The sequence below is a fragment of the Diabrotica virgifera genome, chromosome 2 (genome assembly GCF_917563875.1).
Source record: "Diabrotica virgifera virgifera chromosome 2, PGI_DIABVI_V3a".
NCBI lineage: Eukaryota > Metazoa > Arthropoda > Insecta > Coleoptera > Chrysomelidae > Diabrotica > Diabrotica virgifera.
The window spans coordinates 229,712,307-229,735,119 of record NC_065444.1 but is presented as its reverse complement, the minus strand read 5'-3'; the positions used below and the strand labels follow the sequence as shown (position 1 = coordinate 229,735,119).

At 32.2% G+C, this 22,813-nt stretch overlaps 2 long non-coding RNA genes across 4 annotated transcripts; both read right to left on the bottom strand.

The window, feature by feature from the left end:
• Positions 1 to 13,416: 13,416 nt before the first annotated feature.
• Positions 13,417 to 16,084, bottom strand: LOC126880463 (uncharacterized). Of its 3 annotated transcripts, XR_007696599.1 has the most exons (6): positions 14,548 to 16,084; positions 14,308 to 14,479; positions 14,163 to 14,240; positions 13,947 to 14,018; positions 13,840 to 13,887; positions 13,419 to 13,586 (listed from the first exon to the last, which is right to left on the bottom strand). It is a non-coding gene; the product is annotated as an uncharacterized LOC126880463 (long non-coding RNA). The 3 variants fall into 3 exon arrangements; XR_007696598.1 differs by having other exon boundaries at positions 13,417 to 13,586; positions 13,947 to 14,240; positions 14,308 to 14,496; XR_007696597.1 differs by having other exon boundaries at positions 13,418 to 13,586; positions 13,947 to 14,240.
• A 2,813-nt stretch (positions 16,085 to 18,897) lies between these two features.
• Positions 18,898 to 20,097, bottom strand: LOC126880464 (uncharacterized). The gene is made up of 3 exons (XR_007696600.1): positions 19,582 to 20,097; positions 19,096 to 19,335; positions 18,898 to 19,031 (listed from the first exon to the last, which is right to left on the bottom strand). It is a non-coding gene; the product is annotated as an uncharacterized LOC126880464 (long non-coding RNA).
• Positions 20,098 to 22,813: the final 2,716 nt, after the last annotated feature.

The window sequence follows — 22,813 nt, the reverse complement described above, 5'->3', positions numbered from 1 at the left end:
AGTTCTTTTTCCCTGAGTGTAGGTAATTTCTTTAAGCTTTATATGTATATTAAACTCGTCATGTTTTCTTTGTAGTTCTTCCATTTCACGACATCTTTGTTCCATCCAGCCCTCTTTTGCTCGCTTAACCTCGTATCTTTATCTCGTCTTTGTTTTTCCAATTTCTTCTTTGTTGAATAAGGTCTAGTATTTTATCGGTCATCCAATCCTTTTTCTTTATTGGGTCTTTTTCTGGTTTCAAAACTTCGTTTGCTATGGTGACCATGGCGGAATTCATGATATCTAGATTTTGACCGATATTTTCTTGTTCAGATCTTTCTAACTTTTTTTTAATCTCACGATTTATCTTATTTCCGAACTCATCTGCTATTACGGCACGGCATTTCTTAGGAGTCGAGTATTAGGTTTCTTCTGCGTTGTGGGAGCTTTTATTCTTTTTAGTTTTAGTTTGAATCCAGCACAGAGCAGATTATGGTTAGTTGCTGCGTCTGCATTTGGGTATGTTTTTGCAGATTTAATACTGTTTCTAAACCTTCTATGAATGATAATGTAGTCAATTTGATTTCTGACTATCTTTCCCTCTTGATCAGCTGGAGATTTCCAGGTATATAGTCGTCTTTTAGGTTGCTGAAACAAAGTATTTGCTATAATGCATTTCTCTTCTTGGCAGAACTGTATTAGTCTTTATCCTCTTTCGTTCCTTTCTCCAAGTCCATACTTTCTGGTTATATCTTGTGTGATTTCGGCACCAACTTTTGAGTTGAAGCCTCCCATAATAATTGTAGCCTCATGTTTTTTTGTGCTCCGGAGAATTTGTTTAATTTGGCTGTAGAATTGCTCAATCTCTTCATCTGGTTTGTCAGCTGTTAGTGCATAGACTTGTATTATATTAATATTCAGTAGTTTATTTTGCAGCTGCATCATCATGATACGATAAGTTAAGGGGACGAAATTTCGGATACAGTTACGAATTTCTTCTTTGACAATGATTGCGACTCCGTTACGTCTGGGTCCTTCTGCCTTTCCCGAGTGGTATACAATGTATCCATTACTCTCAAATATGTTTAACCCTAGCCATTTCGTCTCGCATATACCTAGGATAGAAATATCTAGTTTGGCCATTTCCAGCTGAATATTTTGTAATTTCGCACCTTCAATCATAGTTGTTACGTCCCACGTAGCTATCTTGTGGATTTTCACGACACGGGGTTTTCGTGTGTTGACGACCTGAGAGACCCCGTGGTCTGGTTGTGATCTTTCTCCCCTGCCGGATCTTGGATTTCGAAGTCCATGATCATTAAATGTATGTATAGTTTCCTGATCTGTCATGGGAATCTGTACTAGAGGTATCCACAAGGATCTTTAATGTAGTGGTTTCTCCTGGCCTTCTACATCCTGATGCCGTTGACCATTTCCTGGTTCCTCCGCCTTTGAGACCGATTTCTCGGTCTCAGGACAACAGAGTGCCCTACCACTCACCAACTCATCCGCCCGAAGCCGTTGGTCAGTAAGTGGGGGATTGCTTATACCGGCAATCATTCGGTGAGAAGTATTTATAGAGTGATAGAAGTAAAAAATAGTGACCCGTCTGCCCTCGGAAACCTAATAGCCATTCGGGGTCGGAAAAATAAGAATTGGCCAAGTGAGGCCGATAGAAAAGATTAAAGAAATTTTACTCAAGACAAGTTGAAAGAGAGTAAAATGTGAAGGCCCTCATGACTCGCCAGATGCGACTCATGAGAGTAGGAGTATATTTCACCTTTTGTTCCCGCTCATACATCGGGGTGTTGAAGTGTTGTGACACTATATGTATTTTGCAAAGTAGAATAGGAAAAAATGTAACGTCGATAGACGTTGTGTCACATTACATCAATGGAGATTAGACGTTTATAGACGTTCTGTCCGTCAACGTGACAAATACAATGTGTAGATCATGTAGGCATCTATATATTCTCTGTCTGACCACATTACCGTTGTTTATAATAGAAATGAATGTATGTCGACAATTTCGTTAAAAGAGATTTTAACGATTAAACGTGCAACATCGAAAACATATGCGTATCGACCGCAATAGCCATCATAAATTTTCTCAGTAATTAATTGTAAACGCTGTTGCAATGAGTGTTTTATTTTATGTTATTTGGAAATTTACGTGACGCAATATTTTTGCATGTTTGATGTTTTAATACAAATGAGGAGATATGGATTTGGCGTGCTTGTGTTTAGTACAGACAAATATTATAATTATTGTATACCGGTAATATCAGCTTAACGTAGATTACTTCATTGTTATTGTTGAATTATATTAGGAAGCAAACAATAATAAACTTGAGATCCGTCTTGAACAGGACAGAACAGGACGTAATATTATGGAAAGAACACCAGAGTTACATTCTTTCATCTTTACTATGTAATATTTTCTATCATAAATAGATTTTCTGTTTTGAAGAATTATCAAATTATTTTTCTACTCTCATATAAGCTCCAATAAGCCGATCTCTCGGCTATATATCAGAAACTATTCATGTTATAACTTTAGGAGAAAAAATTCCTTAGTAAAAGTAGCCAAGAGAAATCGCTGGAAATAACTTTCAAGTTTCTATGTTAACCGCTAGGGTGCGTAACCTGTGAAGAAAAATTTGAAAACCAGTTTTTTGTGAGATATGCCCAATTATACCAAGTGTTAAATAAGTAAACTAGAAAGAGGCCTAAATTCTGCACAAAGTTGTTCAAGTACTTTCTTTTATTTTTTCAAATAAAGGGTGGGGCAGAGTGGGAAAATATTTGTGGATAAGTACCTATAACTTTGGTTTGGATCAACCGATTTTAGCAAAATTAGTGTCATTAGAAAGAGTGTTAATGATTTAATTTACATCTACTATAAAACAATTGCATTTAGTTTTAACTGTCATGGGTCGAGAGTACTTTCTAATAGGAAAAAATAAAATTTGTTTTTCTTCAAAATGTTTAATGAAAACGTCTATTTATTGTAAATTATAATGAAACTGGTTTAAATTCGTAACAAAATGGCGCAAACCGCATGTTGCTAGCTTTTGTCCAACTCGAGATATGAATAAAAACGCATAAACATAAGTAAGTATAGTATTGACTCACTCTTTATTATAACTTAAAATTAAATATGTGAAAGAAAGATCATACAAATATCTCGATCATTAAAACTTAATGTCCAATTAAATGTTCAAATTGTTTTCCATCGTTGTCCACACAAAGATGTAACCTTTCGCACGTAGACATAACAGCTTCTTCAATCTCAGCTGTTGATATACTCTTTATTGCGTTTATAATGCGCTGTTTCATGTCATCTCGCGTAGTTGGTCGAGTTTGGTACACTAAGTCCTTCAATCTTCCCCACAGATAAAAGTCCAGACATGTTAAGTCTGGAGATCTAGCTGGCCATGAAAATATACTTCCCCTTCCAATCCATTTATTTGGATAACTTGCATAAAAATAATCTCGAATTAGTCTGGAAAAGTGCGCAGGACACCCGTCATGTTGTAATATCATATCTCTTCTTGTTTGTAAGGAAATATCTTCCAATAAAACAGGCAACTGATTTTCCAGAAAATCGAAATATATTTCGCCATTTAAAGTTCTATCAAAGAAATATGGACCTACGATCTTTCCATCAACTATACCACACCAAACATTAAGACTCCATCTACCTTGAAGCTGCACCTCCTGTACCCAGTGCGGATTTTCTGCAGCCCAATAATGCATATTATGCAGATTAACACCATCCGCACTATTAAGCGTAGCCTCATCTGTCCACAAAATCTTTGACATGATATGCGGTTGTTCTTCTAGCAGACCTAACATCCAATTGCAGTAATCCAGCCTTGCATCAAAATCTCCCTCATGTAAAGCTTGGAGAACTACATGATAAGGATGCAGTATAAAAAACAGAACAATAAATATTGGTGAAAAAGAAACCACTATATTTACTAAAACTCAAAAAATCTTGAAAAATCCACAATTGTTTCACAAGATAAATAGTGCATAAGTATTTTTAAGAAACGGATAAAAGGATAAAAGCTCCGTGTTGCCGTTTTTATTGGAATATTAGAATAACAGTTGAATCTAAAGTTTAACGGGAATTCCAAGTTTCTGAACTAAACGTTCACTTTATAATATGAAAAACCAACCTGTGATGTTTTAAAATCCTTAGAACAGTAGTTTTGGGTATGTTTAATTCTATAGAGATTTTCCGACCCGTGTTGAGCTGGCCCCCCCACTTGCAAAAATTAAAAAACAAATAGCCCTGATTTATGAGCTATTTATGAGCTCTCATATTACGCAAACTAAAAATTTTGAGCTCGTTCCACTGAGCAGGAATTTAATACCCTAGTGGGGGGGGGGCTGAGTCAGCCCCCCCCCACTACTTAAAAATAGGAATATTGAATCGGTTTTTGTGGCAGAATTACGAGCTATTTATGAGCTCTTGAAATTATATAGTTTCGATTTTTGAGCTCATCCCCTTCACCTCCAAACAACCCTTTAATTGATTTAACTTAAGAGAAAGATGCTGAGAAAACTTAAAATATATCGTATTGCGAATATAATTCCTATAGCTTATATACTCTAAGAATAAACTATTAAATCAAGAGCATTTCGATTATTGAGCTACAACCCCTTCGCCAGAAAACCACCGTATCTTCCCGGCTTAAGAGAAAGTTGTACTTAAAATGCGTTAAACTAATTATTTGGCGACTACATATCATTTAATAATTTATAACCTTCCAAATTACGCGCATTTAGATCAGTAAATTGCAATATATTTTGTATAGTGCAGTCACTGAAGGTAAAAATCAACGATTAACTTCAATTTCGGTGAACCTTCATCGATTTTCACGAAAATTGGTCAGTGGTTAGAGGATACGTCAAGAAACAAAGGTGACATGGTACCACCTTGCGCCTTTACCCTGAGGGTGGATACCGCCCCTTCTCGGGGGTGAAAATTATTTTATAAAAAATAATTGCACAAATCAGTAAAAGAACAAATTAAAAGCAAAATTTATTATATAAAGTTAATAAAATAAGTAAATACTTTTTAAGTTATTAAAGATCAAAGATTTTAATTATTTGTGAAAAAAATGCATGTTTTGAAGAGGTTTTTTGTAAATCACTGAAAAACTGTAAATTTTTACACAAAAGTTAATAGTAGTTTAATTCGTATAGCTTATATTCTAAGAATAAACTCTTAAATCACGCACCTTTCGATTATATAGCTACAACCCCTTCGCAAGAAAACGACCCCATTTTCCCGGCTTAAGAGAGAGTTGTTCTTAAAATAATTTAAATTGATTATTTGGCGACTACATATCGTTTAATAATTTATTAGCTTGCAAAATATACGCATCTCAATTATTGAATTGCCATTTTCTTTCTATAGTGCAGTCACTGAAGGTAAAAATCAACTATTACCTTCGATTTCGGTAAATCTCCATTTATTTTCACGAATTGACAATAACAACTTGGGGTTTTAGCCTGGGGTATATGTCACCCCTTCTCGGGAGTGAAAATTACTTTATTAAAAATAACCCCACAAATCGAGAGAGGGACAAATTGTAAGCAAAATTTGTTACATAATGTGATTAAAATAAATCAATACTTTTTGAGTTATTAAAGATCAAATATTTTAATTTTTGGAAAGAAAATGCATGCTTTAGAGCGATTTTTCATAAATGACTCAAAAACTGTAAGTTTCTACAAAAAAGTTTTCATCACTAAAATTGAAGCTAATAAAAAATATAATAAATTGCTTACTTGAAAAACCTTTAATGTTAATTTAAAGTAAGTTATTGGTAATTAAATGTATATTTTTTTCCGCGACTGTTCAAATCTAAGGGTTCAAGCTTAAATAACGGGAAAAAGATGCAATTTATAACACTTAGGTACTAAATACTTGTCAAAGTACTTAGAAATACCCATCAAAAATAAGATCCAGAAAAAGTTGATAGTATCAAAATCCGCTCACCAATTTTCGTGAAAATGAATGGAGATTTACCGAAATCGAAGGTCATAGTTGATTTTTACCTTCAGTGACTGCACTATAGAAAGAAAATGGCAATTCAATAATTGAGATGCGTATATTTTGCGAGCTCGTAAATTATTAAACAATATATAGTCGACAAATAATTAATTTAAATTATTTTAAGTACGGGATGGTAAGACGGGTCTCTTAAGCCGGGAATATGGGATGGTTCTCTTGCGAAGGGGTTGTAGCTCTATAATCGAAAGGCGCGTGATTTAAGAGTTTATTCTTAGAATATAAGCTATACGAATTAAACTACTATTAACTTTTTTGTAAAAACTTACAGTTTTTCAGTGATTTACGAAACCGCTTCATAACATGAATTTTTTTCACGAATAATTAAAATCTTTGATCTTTAATAACTTAAAAAGTATTGACTTATTTTATTAACTTTAAATAATAAATTTTGCTTTTAATTTGTTCTTTTATTGATTTGTGCAGTTATTTTTAATAAAATAATTTTCACCCCCGAGAGGGGGCGGTATCCACCCTCAGGGTAAAGGCGCAAGGTGGTACCATGTCACCTTTGTTTCTTGACGTATCCTCTAACCACTGACCAATTTTCGTGAAAATCGATGAAGGTTCACCGAAATTGAAGGTAATCGTTGATTTTTACCTTCAGTGACTGCACTATACAAAATAAATTGCAATTTACTGATCTAAATGCGCGTAATTTGGAAGCTTATAAATTATTAAATGATATGTAGTCGCCAAATAATTAGTTTAACGCATTTTAAGTACAACTTTGTCTTAAGCCGGGAAGATAGGGTGGTTTTCTTGCGAAGGGGTTGTAGCTCAATAATCGAAATGCCCTTGATTTAATAGTTTATTCTTAGAGTATATAAGCTATAGGAATTATATCCGCAATACGATATATTTTAAGTTTTCTCAGCATCTTTCTCTTAAGTTAAATCAATTAAAGGGTTGTTTGGGGGTGAAGGGGATGAGCTCAAAAATCGAAACTATATAATTTCAAGAGCTCATAAATAGCTCGTAATTCTGCCGCAAAAACCGATTCAATATTCCTATTTTTAAGTAGTGGGGGGGGGGGGCTGACTCAGCCCCCTGACACTTGGGTATTAAATTCCTGCTCAGTGGAACGAGCTCAAAATTTTTAGTTTGCGGAATATGAGAGCTCATAAATAGCTCATAAATCAGGGCTATTTGTTTTTTAATTTTTGCAAGTGGGGGGGGCCAGCTCAACACGGGTGATTTTCCGACTAGGTACTTATATGTGGATTCTGTTGAATGAAAGCAAGAACATTGATTGAATTATCTTCGGTCATACCTCTGCTACGTCGTTTAAAACAAGGACGATGAAAACTACCAGTTTCTCTTAATCTTCTTGCCTTTCTTTCAAATACTTGTTTGCCATAATGTCTCGTGTCAGGATATCTTACAGAATATTATATACGTGAGGCAATAGCGGCATTTTGGTAAAATTCGAAATAAACTCCAATCATATCATACAATTCTGCATTTGATATACTCATCACGAATTATTAGTACTGATAATTAATTACTAATATTACCAATATCTATTGAAAAAAGTGCAATCTTTTATTCGAATTATAATATAACACTTCTTAACAATGTTTTGACTGCTGTCAATAAATAAACAATATGAACTCCCCGTCAAATTCATTGTCGTAGCCTACTTAGTTTCGAAAAAACTATTGTTAATCGTATGAAATAACAATGGTTAAAATAGGTATCAACATTAAGATTCTTCAGCTATAAAAAAATTTGAAATTACCTACTGACTTATTTTTTAATTTAATTTATAATACAGGGTGAGTGAATACTCTACTTACTTATGTTTATGCGTTTTTATTTATATCTCGAGTTCGACAAAAGCTATAAAAATGCGGTTTGCGCCATTTTGTTACGAATTTAATCCAGTTCCATTATAATTTACAATAAATAGGTGTTTCTATTAAACATTTTAAAGAAAAACAAATTTTAATTTTTTCTATTCAAAAGTACCCTCTACGTATGACAATTAAAACTAAATGCAATTATTTTATAGCAGATGTAAATTAATTCATCCACACTCTTTTTAACGACACTAATTTCGTTAAAATCGGTTGATAGTCGAGGAAATGAAGCATTTTGGCTCGCAATTTTTTCGTCCAGCATGGATTTACTTGAAATTTTCAAAGAAGGTAGGGAATAGTCCAAGGATCATTTTCTATATCATGCCGCTGTACGCTAAAACCTTGGGGGTGGTTGCCACCCCATCTCGGGGGTGGGAATTTTTTTAAAAATTTTAACCATGTAAATCAATGTAAAATGTGTTTCTAAGAGAAAAATGTTCTTTACATTTTCTTCGTAAAACTAATATTTTTCGAGTTATTCGCGCTTGAACGTAATGGTTTTTCGTCGAAAAAATCGACTTCTTAGAGGTTTTTTTTTGAGAATACCTCGAAAAATATGCATTTAATCAAAAAAACCGCTGATAACAAAATTGTATGTTTAAGTAGCACAAACTAAATTCTTTTTCTAAAATATCTTTAAGACCAATACAAACCGCGATACGGCAAGTTAAAAGTTAGCTTTTCTCGTCAAATTCATAATTTGAAATATTCAAAGCCAAATAAAGGAAAAACTTTGCATTTTCGAGGAAAACTTAAATTATCTATTTTTAAGTACTTATACAATTATTCCTTTCAAAGAATAATATTAAAAAAATTTCTAACGTGAAAATAGAGCGATTTATGTTAAAAAAAATGTCGGTACCTGCTTTCCTCTACGAAAAAATCAGTGAAAATAACCCCCTAACTACCCTCCTAATTAAAAATTTGTCTTCACCTTTCTGTACTTCCTTGTATATTTGTATTGTTAATACAACCAAGAAGCTTTACCCATTTAAAAGGCCAAATTTTAGAAAAATTTGAGTTTAAATAAAAATTAATTTTTTTGCACTTTCGTATTTTTCACGTTTCACTTCCAAATATCTCCGAAAATACTGGAAAAAAATACTGGCAAAAAAAGTGATAAATTACTAAATTATATCTTTTTTAATAAATAAAATTATACTGTGCATAGATTTCCATTACAGTGAACAGTTAGCGAGATATAGCTGTTTAATCGTCTATTTACGAGCAAACACCCCCTTATTCAAACCCTTTAAACCCACCTCAATTAAAAAGTAAGGGATCTAACGGAATTTAATTTATACAGTCTTATAGTTCTTCAAAAATCCTATAAAACCATTTTTTAAAAAACTTTTCATCGCCAAAAATGAAAGAGCTATGTTTATAAAACCCGTTTTTTTTTCGAAATATTCGAATAGTCCGCTTGTGGAACATTTTCAATGCACGTATTATACCACAGAACTGGTTCGTATATTGGAAGATGACTTAAAAACAATGTGTATTTGTACTTCTACATATTTGTAAATTCGTATTTTTGTGTAAATAAATGTTTTTGTAATTCTTAATTCCACTTTTATTCTGTATAGATCTATTAAATTATCTACTTATAAAAAATTATATTGTTCTTAAGGGTGGTTTTAAGGGTTGAAATATTATGACATTATATCCTAAAGCATAAAACAATCATTATTTTTAGCCAATCAAAACCAAATTTTACCCATATTAAAGTTTACAATGTTTTTATATAATTTTTGACAAGGGGTAGTTTACACCCCTAAAAATAATCGACGCCCTTCAGCATGTTATATAATATGAAGTACAGGGTGAGGTGATCCTAATCCCAAATTTTATTGTAAATCGATACAAGCCGAAATTATTCTTTTAGGATAAGTAATTTTTTATATATAGCTCCAACAAGGGTGTAAGGGTTCAAATATTATGTTAGTATATCTTAAAGCATAAAATAATCATTATGTAACTAATAAGAACCAAATGTTGACAATATTAAAGTTTAAAATGTTGTTTTATAATCTTTTACAAGTAGTTTTTTTAGGGGTCGTTTTCACCCTTAAAAAACCAAAAGTGTACAACGGCTCAATATAGAAAATGAACTAGAGGGTGAAATGAGCCTAATCCCAAATTTTTGTACAAATCGATGCTGGACGAAAAAATTGCGAGGTTTTGCCATTTTTCCAGCTTCATTTCCTCGACTATGATCCAAACCAAAGTTATAGGTATTTATCCACAAATACTTTCCCACTCTCCCCCACCATTTATTTGAAAAAATAAAAAAAAGTACTTAAACAAATTTGTGCAGAATTTAGCCCTCTTTCTAGCTTACTTATATACCACTTGGTATAATTGGGCATATTTCACAAAAAGCTGGTTTTCAAATTTTTCTTCACAGGTTACGCCCCCTAGCGGTTAACATAGAAACTTGAAAGTTATTTCCAGTTATAACATTATAACAGTTTATTTCCTAAAGTTATAACATGAATAGTTTCTGATATATAGCCGAAAGATCGGCTTATTGGACCTCCCGGTACATCAACAGGCGAAGCAATAAAGCACTAAAATCGGCCTTACCTCCGAAAAAAAAAACGACAAGACGGATCTTAATAATTCTTTTTGCATTCGATTCGTGAATGCGCCAGGAAACTTTGTGAACCGGAGCCACGAGATAATATTGAAAAACTGCATACAAAAATGCATTCTAAAGTGCATATCAGACAATAAAAAAAAATTAAAGGCACTCGTGGGAGTGCCGACAGAAGTGAAAACTTCTTATAGTATATAAATTACGAGCTCAATGCTTTTACACCCATCCTAAAAGAAGTACTATACCTATATCATATACGATATACGCGATGCGTATGCCCTATGCTATTTATGTATACATACACATAATTTATATGACGGTCGCAAATTCAATATTTTTCCTCATCCAAGAAGTGCACAACGTCACTAAAGAAATTTTCAATTCAAAAATTTATTTCGTCGAAGCGATAACGGTCGCTAATTTACTACTTTCTCCCCATCCAAAACGTGCACACCGTCCCTCAAGAAGTTTTCATTTCAAATATTTATTTCGTCAAAGCGATGATGGTCGCTAATTTAATACTTTTTTACATCGAAAAAGTGCATAACGTCCCTAAATAAGTTTCACTTCAAATATTTATTTCGTCGAAGCGATTACGTCCCTAATTCAATACTTTTCTTCCATACAAAAAGTGCACAACGTCCCTCAAGAAGTTTTCACTTCAAAAATATATTTTTCGAAGCGATGAAGGTTCGCTAATATAACATTTTCCCCATCCAAAAAGTGCACAACGTCCCTAAAAAGTTTTTACTTCAAATGTTTATTTCGTCGAAGCGATGACGGTCGCTTATTTATTACTTCCTTCCCATCCAAATTTAATAATTTTCCCCATCCAAAAATTGCACAACGTCCCTAAAGAAGTTTTCACTTTAAAAATTTATTTCGTCGAAGCGATGACGGTCACTAATTCAATACTTCTTCCCTGTCTAAAAAGTGCACAACGTCCCCAAAAGAAGTTTTCACTTTATAAATTTATTTTGCCGAAGCGATGACGGTCGCGATGACGTCCGCTATTTCAATACTTTTTCCCTATCTAAAAAGTGCACAACGTCCCTAAAGAAATTTTCACTTCAAAAATTTATTTCGTTGAAACGATGACGGTCGCTAATTTAATAATTTTTCCCCATCCAAAAAGTGCACAACGACCCTCAAGAAGTTTCCACTTCAAAAGTTTATTTCTTCGAAGCGATGAAGGTCGCAATGATGGTCGCCAATTTAATACTTTTTCCCATCCAAAAAGTGCACAACGTCCCTAAAGAAGTTTTCACTTCAACACATATACGTACAAAATTTATTTCGCCGAAGAGATGACGGTCGCGATGACGGTCGCGAAATAAATTCTTTTTTGTGGATTATGTTTTCCCTATCGAAAAATAGGTTTTACATTTATTTTAAATTTGAATACTTCTACAGGGTGTAACAAAAATACAGGTCATAAATTTATTCACATATTCTGGGACCAAAAATAGTTCGATTGAACCTAACTTATCGTAGTACAAATATGCACATAAAAAAAGTTACAGCCCTTTGAAGTTACAAAATGAAAATCGATTTTTCCCAAAATATCGAATACTATTAGAGCTTTTTTTATTGAAAATGGACATGTGGCATTATTATGGCAGTAGTATCTTAAGAAAAAATTATAGTGGAATTTGGAAATCCCTCAAAAATTTTATGGGGGTTTTGTTCCTTTAAACCCCCCCCAAACTTTTGTATACGTTCCAATTTAATTATTATTATAGTACCATTAGTTAAACACAATGTTTAAAAACTTTTTTGCTTCTTAGGACTTTTTCGAAAAATCTGTTTTTATCGAGATATTTTGAATATTTGTCAAATCCACCACATATTTGTATATGGTTAAATACGATTATAGACACATTTTTGGTCCCAGAATATGTACTTTCATTTATGACCTGTATTTTTGTTACATCCTGTATACAATTTATATATATATATATATATATAGACGTACACACCGGCCATGTGAGTCCCATTTTGCCATATGCTGCGCACCGTCTGAGACCCGTTTTGACCATGCGAGACCCTTCAGCGGGACTCGCATGGTTTTATCGTGTATATCGGTTGCAGAAGGTCCAACTTATCAAAAAAAACTGATCAACAAAAATTTTTTTTTGGACTCGGAAGTCTGTTTGCTATCGCAAAATATATGAAATTTAGTTCATAGAAACGCACCACAGGCGGCGCACAGGTAGACTGTATGTAAGCTGTATGTCCATCCGAGACCCAGATTGATCAAACATTATATGCGAGACCCAAAACCCGGCAACATTGCTTTGTTATAATTTACGAAAGAAATTTCATTTGAACGTTATTTTAGCCAGGGACGCGATTCCAAAAGAACGACTGTCCTCCGCCATATTTAAAGACGGCGTAAATCGTGTAGCCGAGAAACAGAATCGCGGGACTGATTATATTTTGTCAGCAGGCTACTTTTCACCAGATTATTGATTAAGTATTGGTTGTATTCGGTGGGATTTTGTATTTACCGCTAAGTTGGAAAAATAACGTTTGTGCGATGAAAAAATTTAAAGTTGTATGTATTTTTTAATCCACATTATAAAAAGATAATAAAATACAAGACCAAAAAAATGTTTTAGGGGTGGACAACCCTTATCATCTAGGGGGATAAAAATCGGTCGAACCGTTTCAGAGGAGTTTGGGAACGTACTTTATGACACAAGAATTTTATATAATATAAGATACTATTTTATTAATCATAGCTTTGTTAAAAATCTGATTTGCTAGATTAAATGAATTTTTACCGAAAAATATATATCAAACGAAATCGAATTAAAACACAAATGTTTAGAAACACGTTATTTAATAAAAACTTCACAAAAACTACATTCTGTAAGAATTGTAAACAAACGTTTTAATTTTTACCCCATCAATTGATTTAAAGTTTTCTCCAGCTTTATTTTTTTTTAAATTCCTGTACGTCTGCTTTTTTCGGAACTCTTTTTCTTTTATGAATCTTGTAAAGTATTTAAGCATCGTTTGTTTGTCCTTTTCGGTCCATCGGTGCCTGCAATCGCTAAAAAGAGTTAATACATAAAAAAATAATACATAAAAATTAATACAAAAAATGTGCCCTTAATTAGTTATATAATTTGGAAAGCATTTTTAATTTTAACAAAAGCAGGTAATTGTCCTTTTACGAATAAAATTATTATATTAGAGTTTTTTACGAATAAATATTTTTTAAATCGTATTAGGTAACAAATATATTATTAAATTAAAACAATTGTATTACGAGTAGCAGAGTAATAGTTATCTAAAGAAATTACCATTTGAACTGCTTTCGGTTTTTTCAGTAGTTGGCTTTCTTTTTGTAACTAAAAAAATAAAATCTTTCATGCATTTTTTCGATATACTCTTATTAAAACTTCTTTACCTTTATTATTTTGCATTGGATGCGTCATTTCATCGGTAGATAACTTTCTTTTACCCTTCGACGAAACTTTTTCTGCAGATTAATAATAATTATTTATTTGTTACTTTTAAGTAGAAAACTGCTTTAAGAGTTAGGAGCTACTCATCTTTTTTTTTCATTTATAATATTTATTGTAATGATTTTTTAAGACTTCGTTTATAATAATCTTTTACCTACCATTTTTATTAGCTTGTTCAATTTTTTCGTCAGTTACATCGCTACAATTACTTTTAGGACTCCAAGAATGAGTAGGCTCTGTTAATTTTAAAAAATGGATTATTAAACTTTTAGGCAATTACCAATGCGAGTACACTAATCCTACCTTTTCATTTATTTCATTTACTTCTGTTTCTATGTTTTCAATTTCCAAGTAGTCATTTTCTTCTATATTGATATCGTCTAAGCTCTTTCCTTTGTAAATATTAACATCACCTTTATTTAAAGCGATCATTGGTTTGGCTATTTTTGCAGTCTGGTATAGATCTTGAGGAAGTCTAAAAAAATATTACAACTATTAATTATGCTAATATAATAATAAACCGTTTTAACAAGATTGGCTTACCTATACCATTCTTCATGGTTTTTTTTGTATGACCCATAAAAGTGGCTAATTGTTCCATGTCAGTATTATGAATATCCATAATCTGTAAAATTGTTGCAGTCTGTTTTCGAAATTCGGTAGAAGTTAGAGAGTTGGGATCCTTTGCCCCACAGCTTTTTGCAAATTGTTTAATTACACTTGTTCCATGAAACCAACCTTTCGACGAATTGGGATTTGCAAAAATGTATTTATTATCTTTTGGAATTAATTTTATTTTTTCTCTTATTTTAATCATCAGCTCAATTTTCTCGTTTAAAAAAGGAGAAATTAAAATAAAATAATTCTTCTAAAAGTTTCTACACAATAGTTTTTCTGAAACAGTTAAACTTTCAGCAATTTCTTGTTGAACACTGGGGTCCGCAAATGATCTTTTGTAAGTAGAAATTTCAAGGTATTGAATCTCACCGATGCGTTTTCTATTTAGTATTAAAAGAAGGGCCATTACTCCTTTTGCTAAGGTTTTATATAAAGGAAGTAAATTATTTTTGTCATTTTGTTTCCCCTTCTTTTCTAAAAGTTTGTTTAATTTTTTGGCACTGTCTTCAACCTGATTTTTGACAAAACTATTAAACTTAATTACTTCACTTGTCACCGGCAGTATTTGGGGTTTTCCCATTGCCGTTCTTTTATTGTTTTAAGGCCTAATGAAGAAATTTCATTGGCCCAACTGATCTCTAATGTTTTAAAATCTGGAATGCTTTTTTTCCTCATTAGGATTTTTAAAGGTAAAGAATGGAAATTTTTTTAAAATCATTCGATTAGTTATATCGCATACTTGTTTTAAAGTGGTACCCATATGAAGTGCTAATGAAGAAGATTTAAAGCTTTTATCGGCATTGCTAAATCCCGAAATTACTTTTGTGGCCGTAACTAAATCGTCAAATAATTCTGGTTTCATAGCATCAATTAGGTTCTGAACAGGTGTGAACTCTCTAAGAGCAATCAAAAGTCTTGCTAATTCTCTCATTTTGTTGCTACTGTTACAATTTGCTTTCTTTTATGTTTTTTGAGATGGGTTTCCCCGAATAAACATATTAAAAATATTATTTTTTGAGGTGGCGCTTATTTTATCTGCTTTCATAATGCAAAATACCTCTTTCTTTAATCTTGACTGTGATAAAAAACTGTTTTGGCAGCGAGAATCCGCTGAAAATGTTTGGGATTGAGTTAAGGCATTTAGTCGCCCACACTTTGTACCAGTGTTTTTCTTGGCATTTTTAGCATGCTTATAGAAAAAAATTTTTTGTACACCCCAGAACAGTTTTCGCAAACAACAAAATCGTCAAAGTCTAATGCTTGGGCTTCCGTGGGCCTTCGAACAGCCACCACTTTTTTTTCTTCTCTAAACAAATGAAAATTTCCTTCCTTGCGTAAATAATCCCATAAGGTTTTCCTTTCATTAGATCCTTTTGGAAAAGATAAAATATTTTTTACTCGACTTTCGTCATCATGTTTTCTTTCCAAATGTCTTGCAAAATGACTCACTTCTACGAAACAAATTGGACAGAAATTCTTTTTATCCCAAACTCTTTTTTCTATGTGAAAGGGCAACAATGGAATTATTAGTTTCGATCTAAAAAATTAAAAGTAAGACTGTAAAAAAGTACATTTTAAAACTAAATTTAAACAATTTAAATTAATTAAAAGATTACAAAAGGGATTCCCAATGACTGCTAATTATTAACCTAATAATTCTTTAACTTACGTTAGAAATATGGGGCTTTTCCGAGGGTTCGTCCTTTGTTAAAGTTGATTCAGGGCAAGTTACGTTTATGGTCTAAAATTAATAACAAAAAATCAGTAATAGTCGAGGAAATGAAGCATTTTGGCTCGCAATTTTTTCGTCCAGCATGGATTTACTTGAAATTTTTAAAGAAGGTAAAGAATAGTCCAAGGATCATTTTCTATACCATGCCGCTGTACGCTAAAACCTTGGGGGTGGTTGCCACCCCATCTCGGGGGCGGGAATTTTTTATTACATTTTAACCATGCAAACCGATGTAAAAAGTAATTCTAAGAAAAACATGTTTTTTACATTTTTTTTATAAAACTAATATTTTTCGAGTTATTCGCGCTTGAAGGTAACAGTTTTTCGATGAAAAAATCGACTTTTTTAGAGGGTTTTTGAGAATACCTCGAAAAATACGCATTTAATCAAAAAAAATGTAGATATCAAAATTGTATCTTTTAGTAACACAAACCAAATTCTTTTTCTGTAAAATCTTTAAGACCAATACAAACCGAGATACGGCATGTTGAAAGTTAGCTTTTTTCATCAAATGCATAAGTTGAAATATTCAAATTAAAATAACGGAAAAATTTTGCATTTTTCGAGGAAAACTTAAATAATATTTTTTCAAGCATACAGTTAGGCCTTTCAAAAAAAAAACAATAAAAAGTTTCTAACCTAAAAATTAAGCGACTTATGATCAAAAAAAGTCGGTACCTGCTTTTCTCTATGAAAAAAATCAGTGAAAACAAGCCTCTACCTACCCTCCTAATTAAAAACTGGTCTTCATCTTTCCGTAATTCCTTTTATATTTGGATTATCAATAGACCCAAGAAGTTTGACCTATTTAAAACGCCTAATTTTAGAAAAATTGGAGTTTAAAGAAAAATTAATTTTTTGGAATTTCCCATTTTTTACCTTTTACTTTAAAATATCTCCGAAAATACTGGAGATACGAAAAAAATGATAAACTACTAAATTGTAGCTTTTTTAATAACTAAAATTACCTTGTGCACAGATTTTCATTACAGTACAGTTAGCGAGATATAGCTGTTTAAAACCTCTATTTACGAGCAAGCACCCCCTTATTCGAGCCCTTTAAAGCCACCCTAATTAAAAGCTAAGGGATCTTATGGAATTTAGTTTACACAGTCTCATAACCCTTCAAAAATTCTACAAAGTCGTTTTTGAAAAAACTTTTTATCGCCAAAACTGGAGGAGCTGTGTTTATAAAACGAATTTATTTTTCGAAAAATTCGGATAGTCCGCTTATGGATAATTTTCAATGTATGTATAATACCACACAATCGGTTCGTATACTGGAAGATAACTAAAAAACTATTTGTATTTGTATTTGTACATATTTTTAAATTCGTATTTTTGTGTATTAAATAAATGTTGTTGTAATTCTTTAATTCTACTTTTTTTTGTATAGATCTATTAAAATATATACTTATAAAAACTGTAATGTTATTAAGGGTGGTTTTTAAGGGTTGAAATATTATGATATTATATCCTGAAGTATAAAACAATCATTATTTAACCAATCAAAACCACATTTTACCCATATTAAAGTTTACAATGTTTTTATATAATTTTTGACAATAAGGGGTAGTTTACACCCCTAAAAATAATCAACGCCCTTAAGCATGATATAGAAAATTAACTACAGGTTGAAATGATCCTAATCGCAAATTTTTATGTAAATCGATGCAAGCCGAAATTATTCTTTTAGGATAAGTAAATTTTTTATATGTAGCTCCAACAAGGGTGGTTTTAAGGGTTGAAATATTATATTATATCTTAAAGCATAAAACAATCATTATGTAAGTAATAAGAACCAAATGTTGACAATATAAAGTTTAATATGTTATTTTATTTTTTTTACAATTAGGGGTAGTTTTCACCCTTAAAAAACCAAATGCGTACAACGGCTCAATATAGAAAATGAACTAGAGGGTGTAATGAGCCTAATCCCAAATTTTTGTACAAATCGATGCTGGACGAAAAAATTGCGAGGTTTTGCCATTTTTTGAGCAGCCAAGAATTACATTGAGCATTATCTTTTAAAATAAGTATCTACTTGTCATTTTGTATTTTACTTAAAATAAGGATTTATCCAATACTTTTTTGAAGTGATAAAATATGTCGTATTAAAAAATTACCTTAAAAATTGGGTAAATAGTTTCCTCTTCCCCTCCCTCAGACTCTATTTCCGTTTCGGGTACATATGAGGATGTGTCACGTGACTCGCTAAAGTATTCATTGTCTTCATAGTCTCTATGGTTAGTATTTGGATTCGTGTCAATTTTGGTCAAAATTGGATAGCAATCAAAATTTACAGCTTTTAATGGAATGTAAGTTTTTTCTTCCAGCTAAAGCAATATTTAAATAATAGATAAATAATTAACACCAAAATAAGACTTTTTTAAGATATTATGTTTTATAAAATAGAGCAAATAAGTAGTATGAAAATAAACAAGTTTTTGTTAAATATTTTGTTTAAAACAATTTTTACCTTATCGTATTCAGGCGATTTTGATGCTTTTTCCTCTAAATCATTTTCTTGAAATTTATATAAATCCAAGGTTTTGTTTAAAGGTTGTGAGTCGTTATCAATATTATCATTAAGTTTAACATCTGGTTCCAGTAAAATATTTGCTTTGGGATTTAAATGGTCCTGTTTTTTTTCTTTATCATATTTATTAAATGGAGTCTAAAAATTAAAATAATTTTCTTGGTGTATACTTTAATTTACACTAAATGAGATCAAGACTTACCTCTACGTTATTTTTACTTTCAGATAATGTTGATTCATCTATTTTATTTTCTTGACATTAAAAAAAAAGTGAGTTGTTATAGTTTGCAAGTAGTTACCAATTTTTTCTTTAAGGTTAACGTTCGATAAGATCTTTACATTAAGCTCTAAAAGCTCAGTTTTTTTTTCGCATTGTGTTTCGTTTTGCTAGGCGGCCCAAAATAAGATTTCCCCATCTTATTTGCATTTGAATAATCTTCTTCTAAAAATTTAAGAAATAAATAAGAATAGAACAAAAAATAATTTATTCCACCAACGATTGCCAATAAAAAACATAATTTATAAAAGCGCTCCGAAGTTTATAATAAAATGGCATTTTTAATTTATTAATTCATTTATAATAAATATTTTGTAAAAATTTTAAATAATTAGACGTGTGTAAGTAATATTAACTACTTTGCCACATAACTGATTTTTGCATAAATTAAAAAACACTTGAGGTACTTACTTTTATTATTTTCGTCCAACGCGTTTCAAAAATTTTTTCGATCTATTTTCCATAGGTACCTAATATTTATCCTTGCGCCTAAAATCACTATTTTACGTCCGCCCTTACTATTCACAAGAATTAAAATAGCAACCGCTGAAACAAAACTGTTAAATTCGAGGTGAAATATAAAAACCGGGGAGTACCTAAAAGATTCGGCAAACAATACGAGACCCAGCGTTGTGGCAACATCGCTGGGTCTCATATTGTTTGCTGAGTGTGCCATGTATAACTGGCGGGACTCGCATGTCCTCTTGACTTGTAAGTGGGACTCGCACGGTATGCTCCGTATAGATTTATTAAACTAAAAGATTTTTCTTACCCCTCTCTGGGGCCCATAAAAGTTCATATTATATTGTTTATTTTTCTATAATAAAAATCTAATTATACACTTTGGTTATGGTGGGTCTCGGGTGGTCTGCTGGATATATCGGGACTCGCATGGTGCGTTGCTCGCGTATATATATATATATATATATATATATATATATATATATATATATACATACAAATAATATATAGCATAAGCGATGATGGTCGCAATGACGGTCGCGAATTCAATACTTTTTCCCCTATCCAAAAATCGCACAAGGTCCCTAAAGAAGTTTTCACTTCAAAAATTCAGAACTCGTCAATTCTCGGCGGAAATGAGTTCAATTTTGTTACTCGGGGATTTTTGGGACCGGTGAAAACGAATATGATGTCGTAAGTCGTCTCCGGAGTACCTGGTGCCCAGGTTACCTACTGTTTACCACGTATTGTGGAGTTTTTAGCAAATTCAATAAAAAATTAGTCAAAAATCATTACTCGGGGATTCTTGAGGTCGCACATTGAATATGACATCGGAAGTGATCTCCAAAGTACCTGGTGCCCAGTAGGGTGGAACGAAAAAAATGTTTTTATAATTTCAAAGTGCAATAGTGATACATAGTTGCCCATACCCATTGTTAAGCCACAAATATAATATTTTTCAAAACAAAACATTTTTAGATGTGCCGCAAAATGTTGAATATTAAAATTTTTAGTTAAATTTTACGAATTTTGATGATTTTATTTTGGTCAAAAATAGCTATTTTAATGTCTTAATTCCTATTTTAAATTGTAAATATACACCCTATAACTAACTACCCTTTAAAAATAATTTTAGTTTTAACTTACAACAATCCAATATTTATTTTTACTAAAACTCACAAAATTTGAACTGGAATTCCACATTTAAAGAAATATTTATTAGTAGGTAGTATGTAAATACTTATTCCATTCCTTAATATCATTTAACATTCCTAGTAGCAGATGAAAGCCAAGACGTAAGAAAAATGTGTATTGGTAGAGGTGACAAGATAGTTTCAAAGGTTCTGGCAACGAGGGAGGAAAGGAGGCAAAAACTAGTAGGTACAACAGCATTTGAATTACAGAAAATAATCAGTAGCTGATGGTAACACAGCTATGAATATTACATGTGTTACATGCTGATGATTATGATCAAAGTTACGAGCAGGACTGGCCTATCGGCTCTGAACGAGTTTAGTTGGTAAAATGTTTTGCACCGACTTTTACTAAGTTTATGTGATTAATCCAAAACAATAATTAGTGCAATTTGGAAGATAAAGAAAATAAACAGTGGGAAACAGATTGGAGATATTTTCTCATTACTGCGGCGGCGGGTTCCAGCCAACAAGCAGGTATTCCATCGTTTATTATTCAATTGTCTAGTTTTTTACTGTCTACTTATTATTAACAAAGTAATTAGTATGGTCAATTGCCTCGGCTTTTGACATACCAATAGGTAGGCAACATATCTTACAATATGAATTGCTGCTTGCGGACACTCCAAGAGAAATATAAACATTAATCTTGACCATTCCATTGCTTTTGACTACAAAAGCAATAAAATTATATATAATCAATCTGCAGTCAATAATAACTCATCAATGCCTTCATCAAGTAACACTGAAGCTTCAACACCCACATCTTACGCAGCTGCTATGAAATCCAGACCAAAGCCTTCCTTCCCGAAAAAGGAACAAGCAATTATTTATCACTCAGAACAGAACTTAAAACTATTCGATTATGTAAAATCCACAGGTGATATTGTTGGTCCCAAAAACATAATATTTGCATCAAGAATCTCGAACAACCAGATTTGCATATACCTAAGCAAAGTTGAACTTGTTGACCAGCTTATTTCATACCATCCCATTATTTCACTAAACGGTCTAGACCTACCTATCAGAAGATTAGTTACTCCAGCAAAACGTATCCTAATCTCGAATGTCAGTCCCTCAATTCCCCACGATCTCGTCGAATCTGCTCTACGCGGCATTAGTCTATAACTCGCTTCTCCCGTTTCTTTCTTAAAAGCTGGGATCCAAGGAGATGAATATAGCCATATCCTCTCGAAATACACTTAATCGATATGTTTCAAAAATCTAAAACACGCCTCCCCACGGAGGTGGAGTGGGGGGTTACTTTAAAATCTTAAATAGGAGCCCCAAATTTTTATTCCAGATTTGGATTCTTTACGTAAAAATAAGCAACTTTTATTCGAAACATTTTTTCAAATTATGGATATATGGCGCTATAATCGGAAAAATCGATTGTTGGAAATGGAAATTAAAATTAAAATGGAAAGTCCCTACTAAAATGTAAAACTTTACTTAACTTTTTTGGTTTTAGGACCTATTCTTCACAACCCAATAGGTCCCCAAAGCGCTCGAGGGACTGCACATTTAGCATATTTCGCTCCCCAACTACTGTGAGTTTGACGCAATTCTTTTGTATTATTGCATTATTGTAATAACCGCGGAAACGTTTCCGAAGAAATATAAAAGTATATTGTATATAATATTATTATATACATACCCGAATAGGAATAGATTAGGAATTGGAATTACGTTCGGCATATTTACCAAATACATCTTTCCCACAAAATCAATATTTACATCAAACAGCTTCGTTGTACAAATCTCCCCTATCCAAACTATGTGTAATTTACCATACGAAATGTAGATATTCCAAACACAAAATACATTCGCTTCCATTAAGTAACAATACGGAAAACTCCGTGGAAAGCAACAGTGAGACGAACGTGAACACTTAGATTTCAATAATTAATTGGAAACAAATCTTTCGGTGGTTCAAAAGCTTTCATAAACTTGTACACAGTGTAATCGAAAACAGTTTTACGGTTCTC